Raw genomic sequence first — 12,596 nt, 5'->3', positions numbered from 1 at the left:
CTTCTTGGGATAGAGAATGGAATATCTCGTACAAGCTAAAACTTTAAATTCAGCTGATATTTTAAAAAACTTATACTCCATAACATACATTCATGGTAAAAACTCTCAACGAAGTAGGTTAGAGGAAACATACCTCAACACAATAAAGGCCAGATAGGAAAAACCCACAGCTAACATTGGACTCAGTGGTGAAAAACTGAGAGCTTTCCCCCTAAGGTCAGGAACAAAACAAGGATGTCCTTTGTTAAACACACTTTTATTCAAGATAGTACTGGAAGTCCTAGCCACAGCAATCAGACCACAAAGAGAAATAGAAGCCATCCAAACTGGTAAGGAAGAAGTAAAACCTTCACCATTTGCAGATGACATAATACTACATATAGGAAATGCCAAAGAGTCCACCAAGAAACTACCAGAACTGATAAATGAATTCAGTAAGGTTGCAGGATACGAAATCAGTATACAGAAACCTGTTGCATTTCTGTACACTCATAATGAAGGCAGCAAAAAGAGAAATTAAGGAATCAATCCCATGTACAATTGTACCGAAAAAAACAAAATACCTAGGGATGAACGTCATCGATGAAGTAAAAGATCTGTGCGCTGAAAACTATAAAACATTAATCAAAGAAATTGAAGACAACAAAAAGAAATGGAAAGACATTCCACGCTCATGGATTAGAGGAACAATATGGTTAAGATGTCTAAACTACCCAAGCAATTTACACATTTAATGCAGTCTCTATGAAAATACCAACATTTTTCAGAGAGCTAGAGCAAACAGTCCTAAAATTTGTATGGAGCCACAAAAGACCCTGAACAGCCAAAGCAATCATGACACAAGAAAAAAACAAAAACAAAGCTGGAAGTGTCATAATTCCAAACTTCAAGTTATATTACAAAGCTGTAGTGATCAAAACAGTATGGTACTGACACAAAAATAGACACATAGATCAATGGAACAGAATAGAAAGCCCAGAAATAAACCCACAATTATATGATCAATTAATTTTCAACAGAGGAGGCAAGAATATGCAATGGGGAAAAGATAGTCTCTTCAACAAATTGTGCTGGGAAAACTGGTCAGCTCTATGCGAAAGAGCGAAACTGGACACTTTCTTACACCATACACAAAGAATAAACTCAAAATGAATTCAAGACCTAAATAGGAGAACCGAAACCATAAAAATCCTAGAAAAATCATAGCAGCATCTTTTCAGATATGTCTCCTGAGGCAAGGGAAATATAAGCAAAAATAAACTATCGGACTACATCAAGATAAAAAGCTTCTGCACAGCAAAGGAAACAACAAAACTAAAGGACAACCTAGTGAACGAGAGAAGACATTTGCAAATAACATATCCAATAAAGAGTTCGTGTCCAAAATATATAAAGAAGTTGTACAACTCAAAAAAGCAAACAATCCAATTCAAAAATGGGCAGAAGACATGAACAGACATTTCTCCAAAGAAGACATCCAGATGGCCAACAGACACTTGAAAAGATGCTTAACATCACTATCATCAGGGAAATCAAATGAGAACCACAGGGATATGTCAACGCATACCTGTCAGAGTGGCTAAAATCAAAAACACAAGAAACAGGTGTTGGCGAGAATATGGAAAGAAAGGAACCCTCATGCAGTGTTGGTGGGAATGCAAACTGGTGCAGCCACTGTGGAAGACAGTAATGGAGGTTCTAAAAAAATTAAAAACAGGTTCTGTGCCTACTGGTGGTGGCCACCTCACTGTCTGGTAGAGGCGTGGAATTGGTGGCTGTGGTTTTGGACCGGGATGAACTGCACTCCGTGTGGAGCCCGGGGCGCCGAGCCACAGCCATTGCCAGTACAGCGGTCGCAGTTGGACTGACCGTTGCCGCAGCAAGATTCACAGGCCATTATGTTGTGCAAGCCATGAAACGTGTGGAGCCTCGAGTAAGACCAGCTTTCCAAAGTCTACCAAAATCTGCGTCAATGGAGAATATTAGAGAGGTGGGTTTGAAGTGACAAAACAAGAAGCAGTGTTCATAGTAGATGTAAGCCCTGCTGTTAATAAAGGAAAAATAAGAGCTGCTTATTGACAAATTATGCTTTTAAATCATCCAGACGAGGGAGGATCTCCTTATGTAGCAGCCAAAGTCAATGAAGCTAAAGATTGACTAGAAAGTCAAGCTAGTAAATGAAGTCAATGTGCGATGAATTTTAAGTTCTCGTTAGTTTATGTATATGAGTGCCAGCTTTTTATAAGATGCCTCAAAGTTAAAAAAAAAAAAAAAAAAAGAAAAATAGAAATCCAGGAATTGCACCACTGGGTGTTTACCCAAAGAATACAAAACATTAACTTGGAGAGATATATGCATCCCCATATTTATTGCGACATTATTTATAATAGCAAATATATGGATGCAGCCCAAGTGGCCATCAATAGATGAATGACTAAAGAAGATATGGTGCATGTGGAATATTTTTTCACCCATAAAAAATGAATGAAATCTTGCCATTTGAAGCAACATGGATGCATCTAGAGAGAATAATGCTAAGCAAAGTCAGACAAAGACAAATACCATAGTATTTCACTCATATGTGGAATTTAAGAAACAAATGATCAAAGAAGAAAAAGAGACCAAAAAACCCCAGACTTTTAACTACAGAGGACAAATAGATGGTTACCAGAGGGGAGGGGTGAAATAGGTGATGGGGATTAAGAGTCCACTTGTCTTGATGAGCACTGAATAATGCATGCAACTGTTGAATTACTATATTGTACACCTGAAACTAACATAACACTGTATGTTAACTGCACTGGAATTAATAATAACATATAAACACACACACAAAAAACTTATATTCCCAGTTACATATAGGTGAGAGTTGATGAAAATTTGGTGGAGAAAATAGGTGGTGAATTTTAAATTATGACTGTTGTTTATTAAAGTGAAACAAAATGTTAGAAGTGTAAAAGAAAATCCCTAGAAATACAAATGCATTTGAGAAACTTATTCAGCACTATAACATATTATGTGATCCAACTTTTACCTTTGCAAAAATAAATAAATAAATAAATAAATAAATAAATAAATAAGGCCCCTTTAGTTAAATTATATACACTCCACTCCAAACACATGGCTGGTTAGTGAGCCACTTCTGTTAAAAACTGTGTACTATATTTTGTTCTCAAATATATTTACTCCCACATTGTTAACGTGAATTCACTTTGAATTATTTTTAGCAGCGGTGATGGACTCGGGAAAGTTGTCTCTCATCTTACCTGTTTGTAATCTTGTGCATAGATTTATAAGAATGGCAGTTAAAGTTCAATTTGTCCCTTCCTGTGGATAGAGTTAACTCATGTGAGCATCGAATTATTACACTTTAACTAACGACGTAACTAACACCAAAATCCTAGCGGTGTGCTTCAGATGAAGAAAAAACATGCCTTCTGCGAATGTACATTGCTGCCGATAAGGCTTGTCTTTCGACCCGACACAGGAGGTGTCTTTATACTCACGCTACATTTAAGACTTAGCGTACGTCCCAAGTTCTTCCAGCTGTGATTTACCGGATATTGAAGGAGCTGGAGCAGTACTGAAGCCTCTGGCACCAGCCCGTACGTTAGGCAAGGCTCTCGTTCCTTCAGGACGTTCAGAAATGAATTTGCATTGCAGTCGGTGCTGGGCTAGAAAATAGTACACCGGTCTCAATCGTGAGCGAAAGGAATGATGTGACTTGACTCACATTCCTTCAGAAAGAGAGAGAGCAGACTGAAAGAGAAAAGGAGGCAGGAGGACTCTACTGAATGCAAGAACCGCGTTATAGTTGTCTCTATGATGACGTGCTAGGAACTTGAAGTAATTAAAATTCATAACCTAGGAGTGCTTTTTTCGAAAACCATATTCACACCTTGAGGAAAGTGACTCTGGAACACTTAGTCACATCCATTGATTTCATCATATTTTCTTTCTTTCTCTCTAAGGATTTTGGTCTCCTTTTCTAGCTTTGACGGGGCCATCCAGCAAGCAAAGCGATATATACTTGAAAAGAAATCCTTTATTGACACTGTGCTGTTGGGGAGAGGCTTCGTTTCTTCTCACCCAGATGAACTACCATCTCAGCCTCTCTGGCCCTGACCTTCAATCTCCTCCCTCTTAACTCAAAAACATTCTTACATCCGTAATGCTGACGGCAATTTATAAAATGAAATGCAGTTAACTTCTTTTATGAGAAAATATGTAGTCACAGGCAGACAGGAAAATGATAATTCGTAAGTGATCAATTTTAAATGATTCTGTAAAGCCTGGAAACTCATTCTTGCATTTTTGAAAGGCCGTGGGAGTTCAGGTTTGTGAAACTGTATGTGATAAAGATACTACAATGCATGTATTCAAACTAGTTCTTATATTCTGATACTTTTTTTTGATACTTGCACAATAAGCACATTGACCTAATGTGTTCACATAAATAAATAGCATATTTATACTATATGCATTTTGTAATCTTCAGCATTTTCATGTGCATGTTTATTTCTAGAGTTGAGAGCGGGAGACATGGTACTAACCGTTTGTACTTTATCAGAGAACCGGAATCAGAGAGCTCCTTCAAGGCGTAGGAAAATAGAGTTTCATGATTTGAGATTAGCCAATCGGACACCAGATTTAGATCTTGTGCCTTTAGAGAGAGAAAGGAAGATTGAGGAGATAGGTCCAAAAGGGAGATATTTTGTAGGCTGTTGGAAACATACAAATCTCTTTTATCTTTTAATACATATACATTTTTAATGTTTGTTTTTATTTTGGAGAGAGAGAGAGTGAGTGCACTAGCAGGGGAAGAGCAGAGAGAGAAGGAGACAGAGAATCTGAAGCTGTCGTCACAAAGCCTGACGCGGGGCTCGAACCCACAAACCGTGAGATCATGACCTGAGCCAAAGTCGGGCGCTCAAGCGACTGAGCCACCAAGGCGCCCCTCCCACAAATCTCCTTTAAAAGCTCGAAATGGCTCAAATTATGGAAAGAGCCTAAATGTTTATCAACTGATGAATGGATAAAGAAATTGTGGTTTATATACACAATGGAGTACTACATGGCAATGAGAAAGAATGAAATATGGCCCTTTGTAGCAACATGTATGGAACTGGAGAGTGTGATGCTAAGTGAAATAAGCCATACAGAGAAAGACAGATACCATATGGTTTCACTCTTATGTGGATCCTGAGAAACTTAACAGAAACCCATGGGGGAGGGGAAGGAAAAAAAAAAAAAGAGGTTAGAGTGGGAGAGAGCCAAAGCATAAGAGACTGTTAAAAACTGAGAACAAACTGAGGGTTGATGAGGGGTGGGAGGGAGGGGAGGGTGGGTGATGGGTATCGAGGAGGGCACTGTTTGGGATGAGCACTGGGTGTTGTATGGAAACCAATTTGACAATAAACTTCATATATTGAAAAAAATAAAATAAAATGCAAAAGAAAAAAAAAAAAGCTCGAAGTGGCTCGTTACAGCCCAGGAAGGATTAGCTGCTATAGGAATTGGCTTCTAACAGCTGACAATTAAAGAACTGGACAAAATCTATAAAACAGCTGCTCTCAGACACTGGATAACAGGCAGTTGAGCACTGTAATCTCTTACCGAAGTGAAACCGAATAGGTGAGCCCTGAGATCACACCATCTCCAGTGGAGGGAGAAGGTCTAAAACATCGTCTACTTGTGTGCTTGAGCTGAAGAAACAGAAGAATAAAGTTCAGCGAAGTGGAAGCGTCTGGAATTTGTGGGGAATCCTAGCGAGGAAGGAGCTACAGAGAGAGAAGGAACAAGAAAAAGCTCTGGAGCCTTCCAGTGTGATCTCCTCAAATCTCTGAGAGCTAAGCATGGTATAAAATATGACAAGAATGGGGAAGGAAAGCAGTAGGACAAACAATTCTCAGAGCTCGTAGGGCTCGGAATAGTTTGTGTTCTATGAGCCAGAATGGAGAGACCTCATACGCCTTGGGGCAGTAGAAAGAGAGCTCAGTAGTGGGACCACATTAGTCTAAGACCTAAAGGCTGCTCTGGAGCTGCCCTAACAAAAACCACAAGCGAGCCTTGAACAGATCACGTTTATTTAAAACAGTTTAACTCTGTGCTGGACTAAAGCCCAGCACTCTTTAAAAGAATACATCAGAATTCAGCACCAATGGTGTAAAATTCACAGTGGCCAACATCTAGTCGAAGATTTCCAGGCACGTTGGGAAATGAGAGTAGTGAGGAGAGGCAGAAGGAAGGGCCCCCGAAGGGGCATGAGGAAGCTTTCAGGCGAATGATGGATATATTCTTTATCTTGATTATGTTGGTGGTTTTGTGGGTATATACAGGTCAGCACTTATCAAAGTGTATTGTTTAAACACACTCACATTATTATATGCCGGTTATACACCAATGAAGCTCTTAAAAATTGCCAACCAAAGAAGCAAGAAAATATGACTTGTGAGAAAAACAAGAAGTGACAGCTGTTATTTAATTAGCAAGCAAACATGTTAAAATATACAAATTGTTCAACAATGTAGAGGAAAATAGGAGAGAAATAAAAATATAAAAAAGATCAAAATAGAAGTTTTATAGATTAAAAATACAATCTCAGAAGTGAAAAATGACACTAGTTGAGAAGAACCTATATGCTAAGTAAGATCAGTGAATTTGAAGACACTTGACTAGTTAACTATCCAAAATGAATTACACAGATGAAAAAAGCCTGAGAAAACTTTAACAGCGCATTAGTTTCCTCTGATACAATCTTACATGGCCTGATGTATATGTTAGAGCCCCCACTAAAGAGCCAGGACGAAGAAATCACAAAAAATACTTAAAGAAATTAAAACTATAAATCCATAGGTACTCCAAAGCAGAATAAAAACAGAGATCACACCAAGGTATATTATAATTAAATTGCTGGAAATCAGTGATAAGGAAAAAAAAAATCATAAAAGCAACCATAGAAATTAAACACGTTACATGCAGTGGAACATTAAACACATTAGGTACAGTGGAACAAAGATAATCAGAACAGACTGCTCATCAGAAACTATGCAAGCTACAAGACAGTAGAGTGATATCTTAATACTAAAAGAAAAAATGTCAACCTCGATTGCTACACTTAATGAAAATATCTTTCAAAACTGAAGGCAAAAACAAACAACCCACTTCAAAAATGGGCCCGGGACTTAAGAGACACGTGTCCCAAGAAGAGACGCAAATGTTCCATAAGCATATGAAGAGATGATCAACACTGCTATTCATTAGGGAAATGCAGATCAAAGCCACATGGAGATATCACCTCACACCATTAGGAGGTTTTGGTTTTTGTTTCTAAAGTGGAAAATAAACCAGTATTGCTGAGGATGCGGAGAAATTGGAATGCTTGTGCATTGCTGGTGGGGATGGAAAATGGTCCAGCCACTGTGGAAGACAGTATACCAGTTGCTCAGAAACAGAATTACCATGTGAAATAGCAGTTCTGCTTCTAGGAGTACCCAAGCAGATTCTTGTACACCAGTGGCCATAGTGACATTATTCACAATAGCTGAAAGGTAGAAACAACCTGTATTAGTCAGAGTTTTCCAGAGAAACAAAACTAAGTGTGTGTGTGCATGTGCGTGTGCATGTGTGTGTGTGTGTGTGTGTGTGTGAAAGAGATTTATTATAAGAATTGGTTCACATGATTGTGGAGACTGGCAAATCCAAATCTGAGTTTTCCAGAGAAATAAAACTAAGTGTGTGTGCGTGTGTGTGTGTGTGTGTGTGTGTGTGTGTGTGAAAGAGATTTATTAATAAGAATTGGTTCACATGATTGTGGAGACTGGCAAATCCAAATCTGCAGTGGAGATGGGCCAAAGATGTGGTTCCTATGCAAAGCTTACAGGTGGAGACCCAAGAGAGCCACTGGTACACATGAAGTCTGAAGGCAGTCTCTTGGAGAATTCCCTCTTACTTGGGGAAGCTCATCTTTTTGTTCTAATCAAGTCTTCAGCTGATTGGATGAGGCCCACCCACGTTATAGAGGTAAAGCTGCATACTCAGTTCATTAATTTAAATGTTAATGTCACTCAAAAACATTCTCCATGTTGACACACAAAATTAGCCACTACACAACTTGTATATCCATCAGCAGATGAATGGCTAAACAAAATACGGTGTGTGGGTATGTTTGTGTGTGTGTGTTATTCAGCCTTAAAAAGGAATGAAATTCTGATACATATTATAACATGAATTAATTTTGAAAATATGATGCCTAGTGAAATAAACCAGACACAAAACAATACAGTGATCATTCCCCTTATGTGAGGTGCCTAGAATAGGCAAATTCAAAGGAAGAATAGTTGTTAGCAGGGACTGGGGGAGGGAAGAATGGGAAGTTAGTGTTTAATGGGTACAGAGTTTCAGTTTGGGATGATGAAGATATTCTGGAGATGACTGGTGATGATGGTTGCCCTTAATACCGCTACATTGTACACTTAAACATGGTTAAAAGGTCGGGGCGCCTGGGTGGCTCAGTCAGGTGAGTGTTGGACTTCGGCTCAGGTCATGATCTTGCAGTACATGGGTTCGAGTCCTGTGTTGGGCTCTGTGCTGACAGCTCGGAGCCTGGATCCTGCTTCAGATTCTGTGTCTCCCTCTCTCTCTGCCCCTCCCCTGCTAGTGCTCTCTCTCTCTCTCTCTCTCTCTCTTTCAATATTAAAAACATTAAAAAATAAAAATAAATACAAATAAAAATGGTTAAAAGGTGAATTTTATCATATGTATATTTTACCACAAAAAATTTTTAAGAGAAGGTAAGATAAAGAATCTCTTCAGACACAAATTCTGTGAGAATTGATTGCCTTTAGAACTGTAATATACTAAATGCTAAAGGGAATTTCTTCAAGTAGGGAGAGAACAATACCATATGGAAATTTGGATCTCTATAAAGTAATGAAAAATGTAGGCAATAGTAAATAAGTGTGTGACTAGAAGACTTTTTAGTAATTTAAAGTCTTTTTAAATATATTTGCTTATTTAAACAAACATAATAAAAATACGTGATGGGGTTTATGAAATATTTAGAAGCAAAATACAGGATATCGCAAAGGTTGGGGGAAAAGAAACTGATATTGTCACAAGGCACGTAAGAAATATAATACCATTTGCAGGTAGCCTGTATATTTTATACACTAAAGCAGGAGTGGCCAAAACTTTTTTTATAAATATCCAAATAGTAAAAAATTAGATTTTGAGAAATGTTAAGCAAAATTTTAAGGTATCCTCTTTGATTTCCTGTTTTCCCACCTTCCCTGGTGATAGTATATACTCTACGTAATCTCCAAGCTGAATATGGTGGATCTTACTTTCATGATTAAGTTATGTTATATGGCATATTTAACTTAAAAACAGGAAGATCATCCTGGTGGGCTGGAAAGAATGGCATGAGCCCTTTAAAAACAGAGCATTTCTAAAGGGAGACAGAGACAGAGAGAGAGAGAGAAACAGACTCTTAACTGTAGAGAACAAACACGGTTACCAGAGAGGAGATGGGGGGGGGGGGCGCGGGGCAGGCGGATGGAGGAAATAGGGGATAGGGATTAAAGAGTACACTTATCATGATGAAATAAAGTAAAATGATAAAATTTAAAAAACAGAGCATTTCTGTAGCTGGTTATAGAGAAGGAAGTCAGATGTTCAAAATACAACAGGCATTTAATGCACCATTTCTGTATTCAGGATGGAGGAACCCACAGGGAAAGGACCTGAAAGTGACGTTTGCTGATAGCCAGTGAGGAAACTTACTCTCAGTCCTTTATGGAGCCATGGGAATTAAATTCAGCCAATAGCAAGAATGTAATTAGGACTGAATTTTTCCCCAGAGCTTCTGTATGTGAGAACTCAGCCTGGTTGACACCTCAATTTCAGTTTTGTGATACTTTGAACAGAGAACTCACAAGCTAGACCTTGCTTGAGCTATTAAATGAGTGTAATTTTAAGCAGCCAATTTTGTGGTAATTTGTTCTGCAGCAACAGAAAACTGATAGAGAAGGCCACATACAGTCTCTGCCCTAGGTTTTCTTTTCAGTTTTGGGGGAAATTATTAAAAACATGAAAACCATGGTTAAGTCATGAGCCATAAAAAATTAGGCCACAGGGTGTGTTTGACCCACAAGCTGTCATTTGCTGATCTCTGCCCTAGAATAACCACTGAGAAAATATAGAGATTTTAGAGTTATTACTAATAGTGGAAATAAAATGGAATCATAAAAAAGTTACTCCAAAACGAGGAAGGAATAGAGGTAGAAAGGATAAAAGAATATATGTGACAAGTAGAAAACAAATATAGTAGATTTAAACCCAACTGTATCAATAATCACACTAAATGTAAATGGTGTACACTCTCCAATTAAAAGGCAGAAATGATCAGAATGGTTAAAATAAGACCCAACTTTATGATGGCTGCAAAAGAGCTATTTTAAATATGAGGGCCCAGGTAAGTTAAAAATGAAAGGAATGAAAACTATCTACCATGAAAATGGAAAAACAAAGAAAGTTGCAGTTGCCATATTAACATCAAAGTCAACTTTAGAACAGAATAGTATTACCAAGGATTTTATACTAATAAATCCGTTCATCAAATGACATAAATATGTGTGCACATAACCCTAAAGATGTATACACATAACAGAGCTTCAACTGGGTTTCAATATACTCATAATTGTATACCTTTAGCCACAATCTAATTTTAGAACATTTTGGTTTCCCCCAAAAGGAACCCTGTGCTTATTAGCAGTTCCTACCCATTCCCCAGACCTTTCTTCTCCACCCACAAGCCCAAGCAACAACTAATTTATTTTCTGTCTCCAGATTTATCCATTCTGAACATTTCACATAAATGGAATCATATACTATATGGTCTTTGTGACTGGGTTCTTACACTTAGCATAATGTTTTCAACATTCATCCATGTTGTAGCATATATTAGTACTTAATTCCTTTTTATTGCTGGATAATGTTCCATTGTACAGATATGCCAGTTTCATCTATTCATTCATTAATTGGTGTTTATTTGGGTTGTTTCCACTTTCTGGCTATTATGAATAGTATGAACACTACTACACAAGTGTTTTGTGAACATATGTTTTCATTTTCCTTGGGTAAATACCTGTGAGTGGAATTGCTGGGCCATATGGCAATTTACTGGCTTATTTTAATTACTTATAGGGATCTAGCATTGACCTTTTGTATTTTTATCTAATATGTGTATCTTGGGGTAATATGTTTCATAAATATATCGTACAGTTTTTTCCAGTGGCTTTTGTTTCATTTTCTTTTTATTGTTGTTAAAGTTTGACTTATATGTATACACACACACACACATATACATACACATATATTGTATTCAGTCATCTTGTTTCTGATGATAGAATCCTTGTATTAGTTATCACAAATGGCTCCAACAGCATCTGGGATTGTTTTCTCTATTCTTTTTTTTTTTTACATATATATGTATCATATATATATACATATATATATATGTATACACACACACATATGGAGAGAGAGAGAGAGAGAGAGAGAGAGAGAGAGAATCTTAAACAGGCTCCATGCTCAGCACAGAGCCCGACTCAGGGCTTAATCCCACAACCCTGGGATCATGACCTAAGCCAAAATCAAGTTGGACACTCAACTGACAGAGCCACCCAGGCACCCCTGTTTTCCTCTATCCTTTAGTAAAGTCAAAAAATTGTTTATTATTGATCCTTTATCTATCTGGAGCTGATTTCTCATTTTCTTTAAAGGTGACTTGAGATGAGGCAGGGTGGTGAAGGATACTTAGTGAGGTGCAAGCAATTGTGAAGAGAAAGATTTCTAGAAGGAGCAAGTTGACAGTTGCCCTTTGTTGGTTTGCTAAAGGAGCTCTCGGCAAGACAGTAGAGAAAGTGGTGAAAAGGGAAGGTAGTCATTAGTAAAATGCCATTTTGCTCATTATAGTTTTAATGGTGCAGGGTTCACTTTTAGGGCAGATGTATGAAACCTGCCTGTCTTGTGATCCTTCCAGGGTTCACAGATTTCCGGAATTTACTTTTCTTTCAGTGTCATCTTCTTTCTCCTTCTTTTAAAATAAAACTTATTATACCAGGATTGTAAGAAACGATAAGAAACTGTGATTTCCAGTCACACTCATCACGTTTAATCACAGTATCTTCCTGGTTTTCAGAAATAACTTCGAAATCAATTTAAAATGTCAGTTGCTTTAGTGTAGTCAGTGTAGAAAGCAGGAAATGTGTAAAAGCCATGGGTCTTTTGCCTCCAATTTGATACTCTGTGTTGTGAGATTTGATTCCTTAGAAGTAAGTCTATGAAATTAGATGGTTGGCTGTGGCAGAAAGTTGAGTATGTAAGAGAAAAAAACATAGGCCCTAAGGCTTGTGGACTGTTCGTGTGTTCAGTTTGGTGGGGATATAAGAATAATGAAGTTTCTAAGGTAAATAAGGGCCATAGGTTTTATTTGGGTCATTTTCCAAAACTCTAGTTTGTCTTTTGTATTAGCAAAATGTATTACCGTGCCATTAATAGCTAACACTTGTATAATTACAGTTCGTTTTAAAATC

At 37.7% G+C, this 12,596-nt stretch overlaps 1 protein-coding gene and 1 pseudogene across 3 annotated transcripts in view; both read left to right on the top strand.

Moving 5' to 3' along the window:
- Positions 1-12,596, top strand: part of WWC2 (WW and C2 domain containing 2) — a 206,244-nt gene that overhangs the window by 117,689 nt on the left and 75,959 nt on the right. The window lies entirely within an intron of this gene.
- LOC125923463 (mitochondrial import inner membrane translocase subunit TIM14-like) lies at positions 32-5,468 on the top strand (annotated as a pseudogene).

Source organism: Panthera uncia, chromosome B1 (genome assembly GCF_023721935.1).
Source record: "Panthera uncia isolate 11264 chromosome B1, Puncia_PCG_1.0, whole genome shotgun sequence".
In the NCBI taxonomy this organism is placed as follows: Eukaryota; Metazoa; Chordata; class Mammalia; order Carnivora; family Felidae; genus Panthera; species Panthera uncia.
The sequence above is the reverse complement of the archived record's forward strand: the minus strand, read 5'-3'. Positions and strand labels throughout refer to the sequence as shown.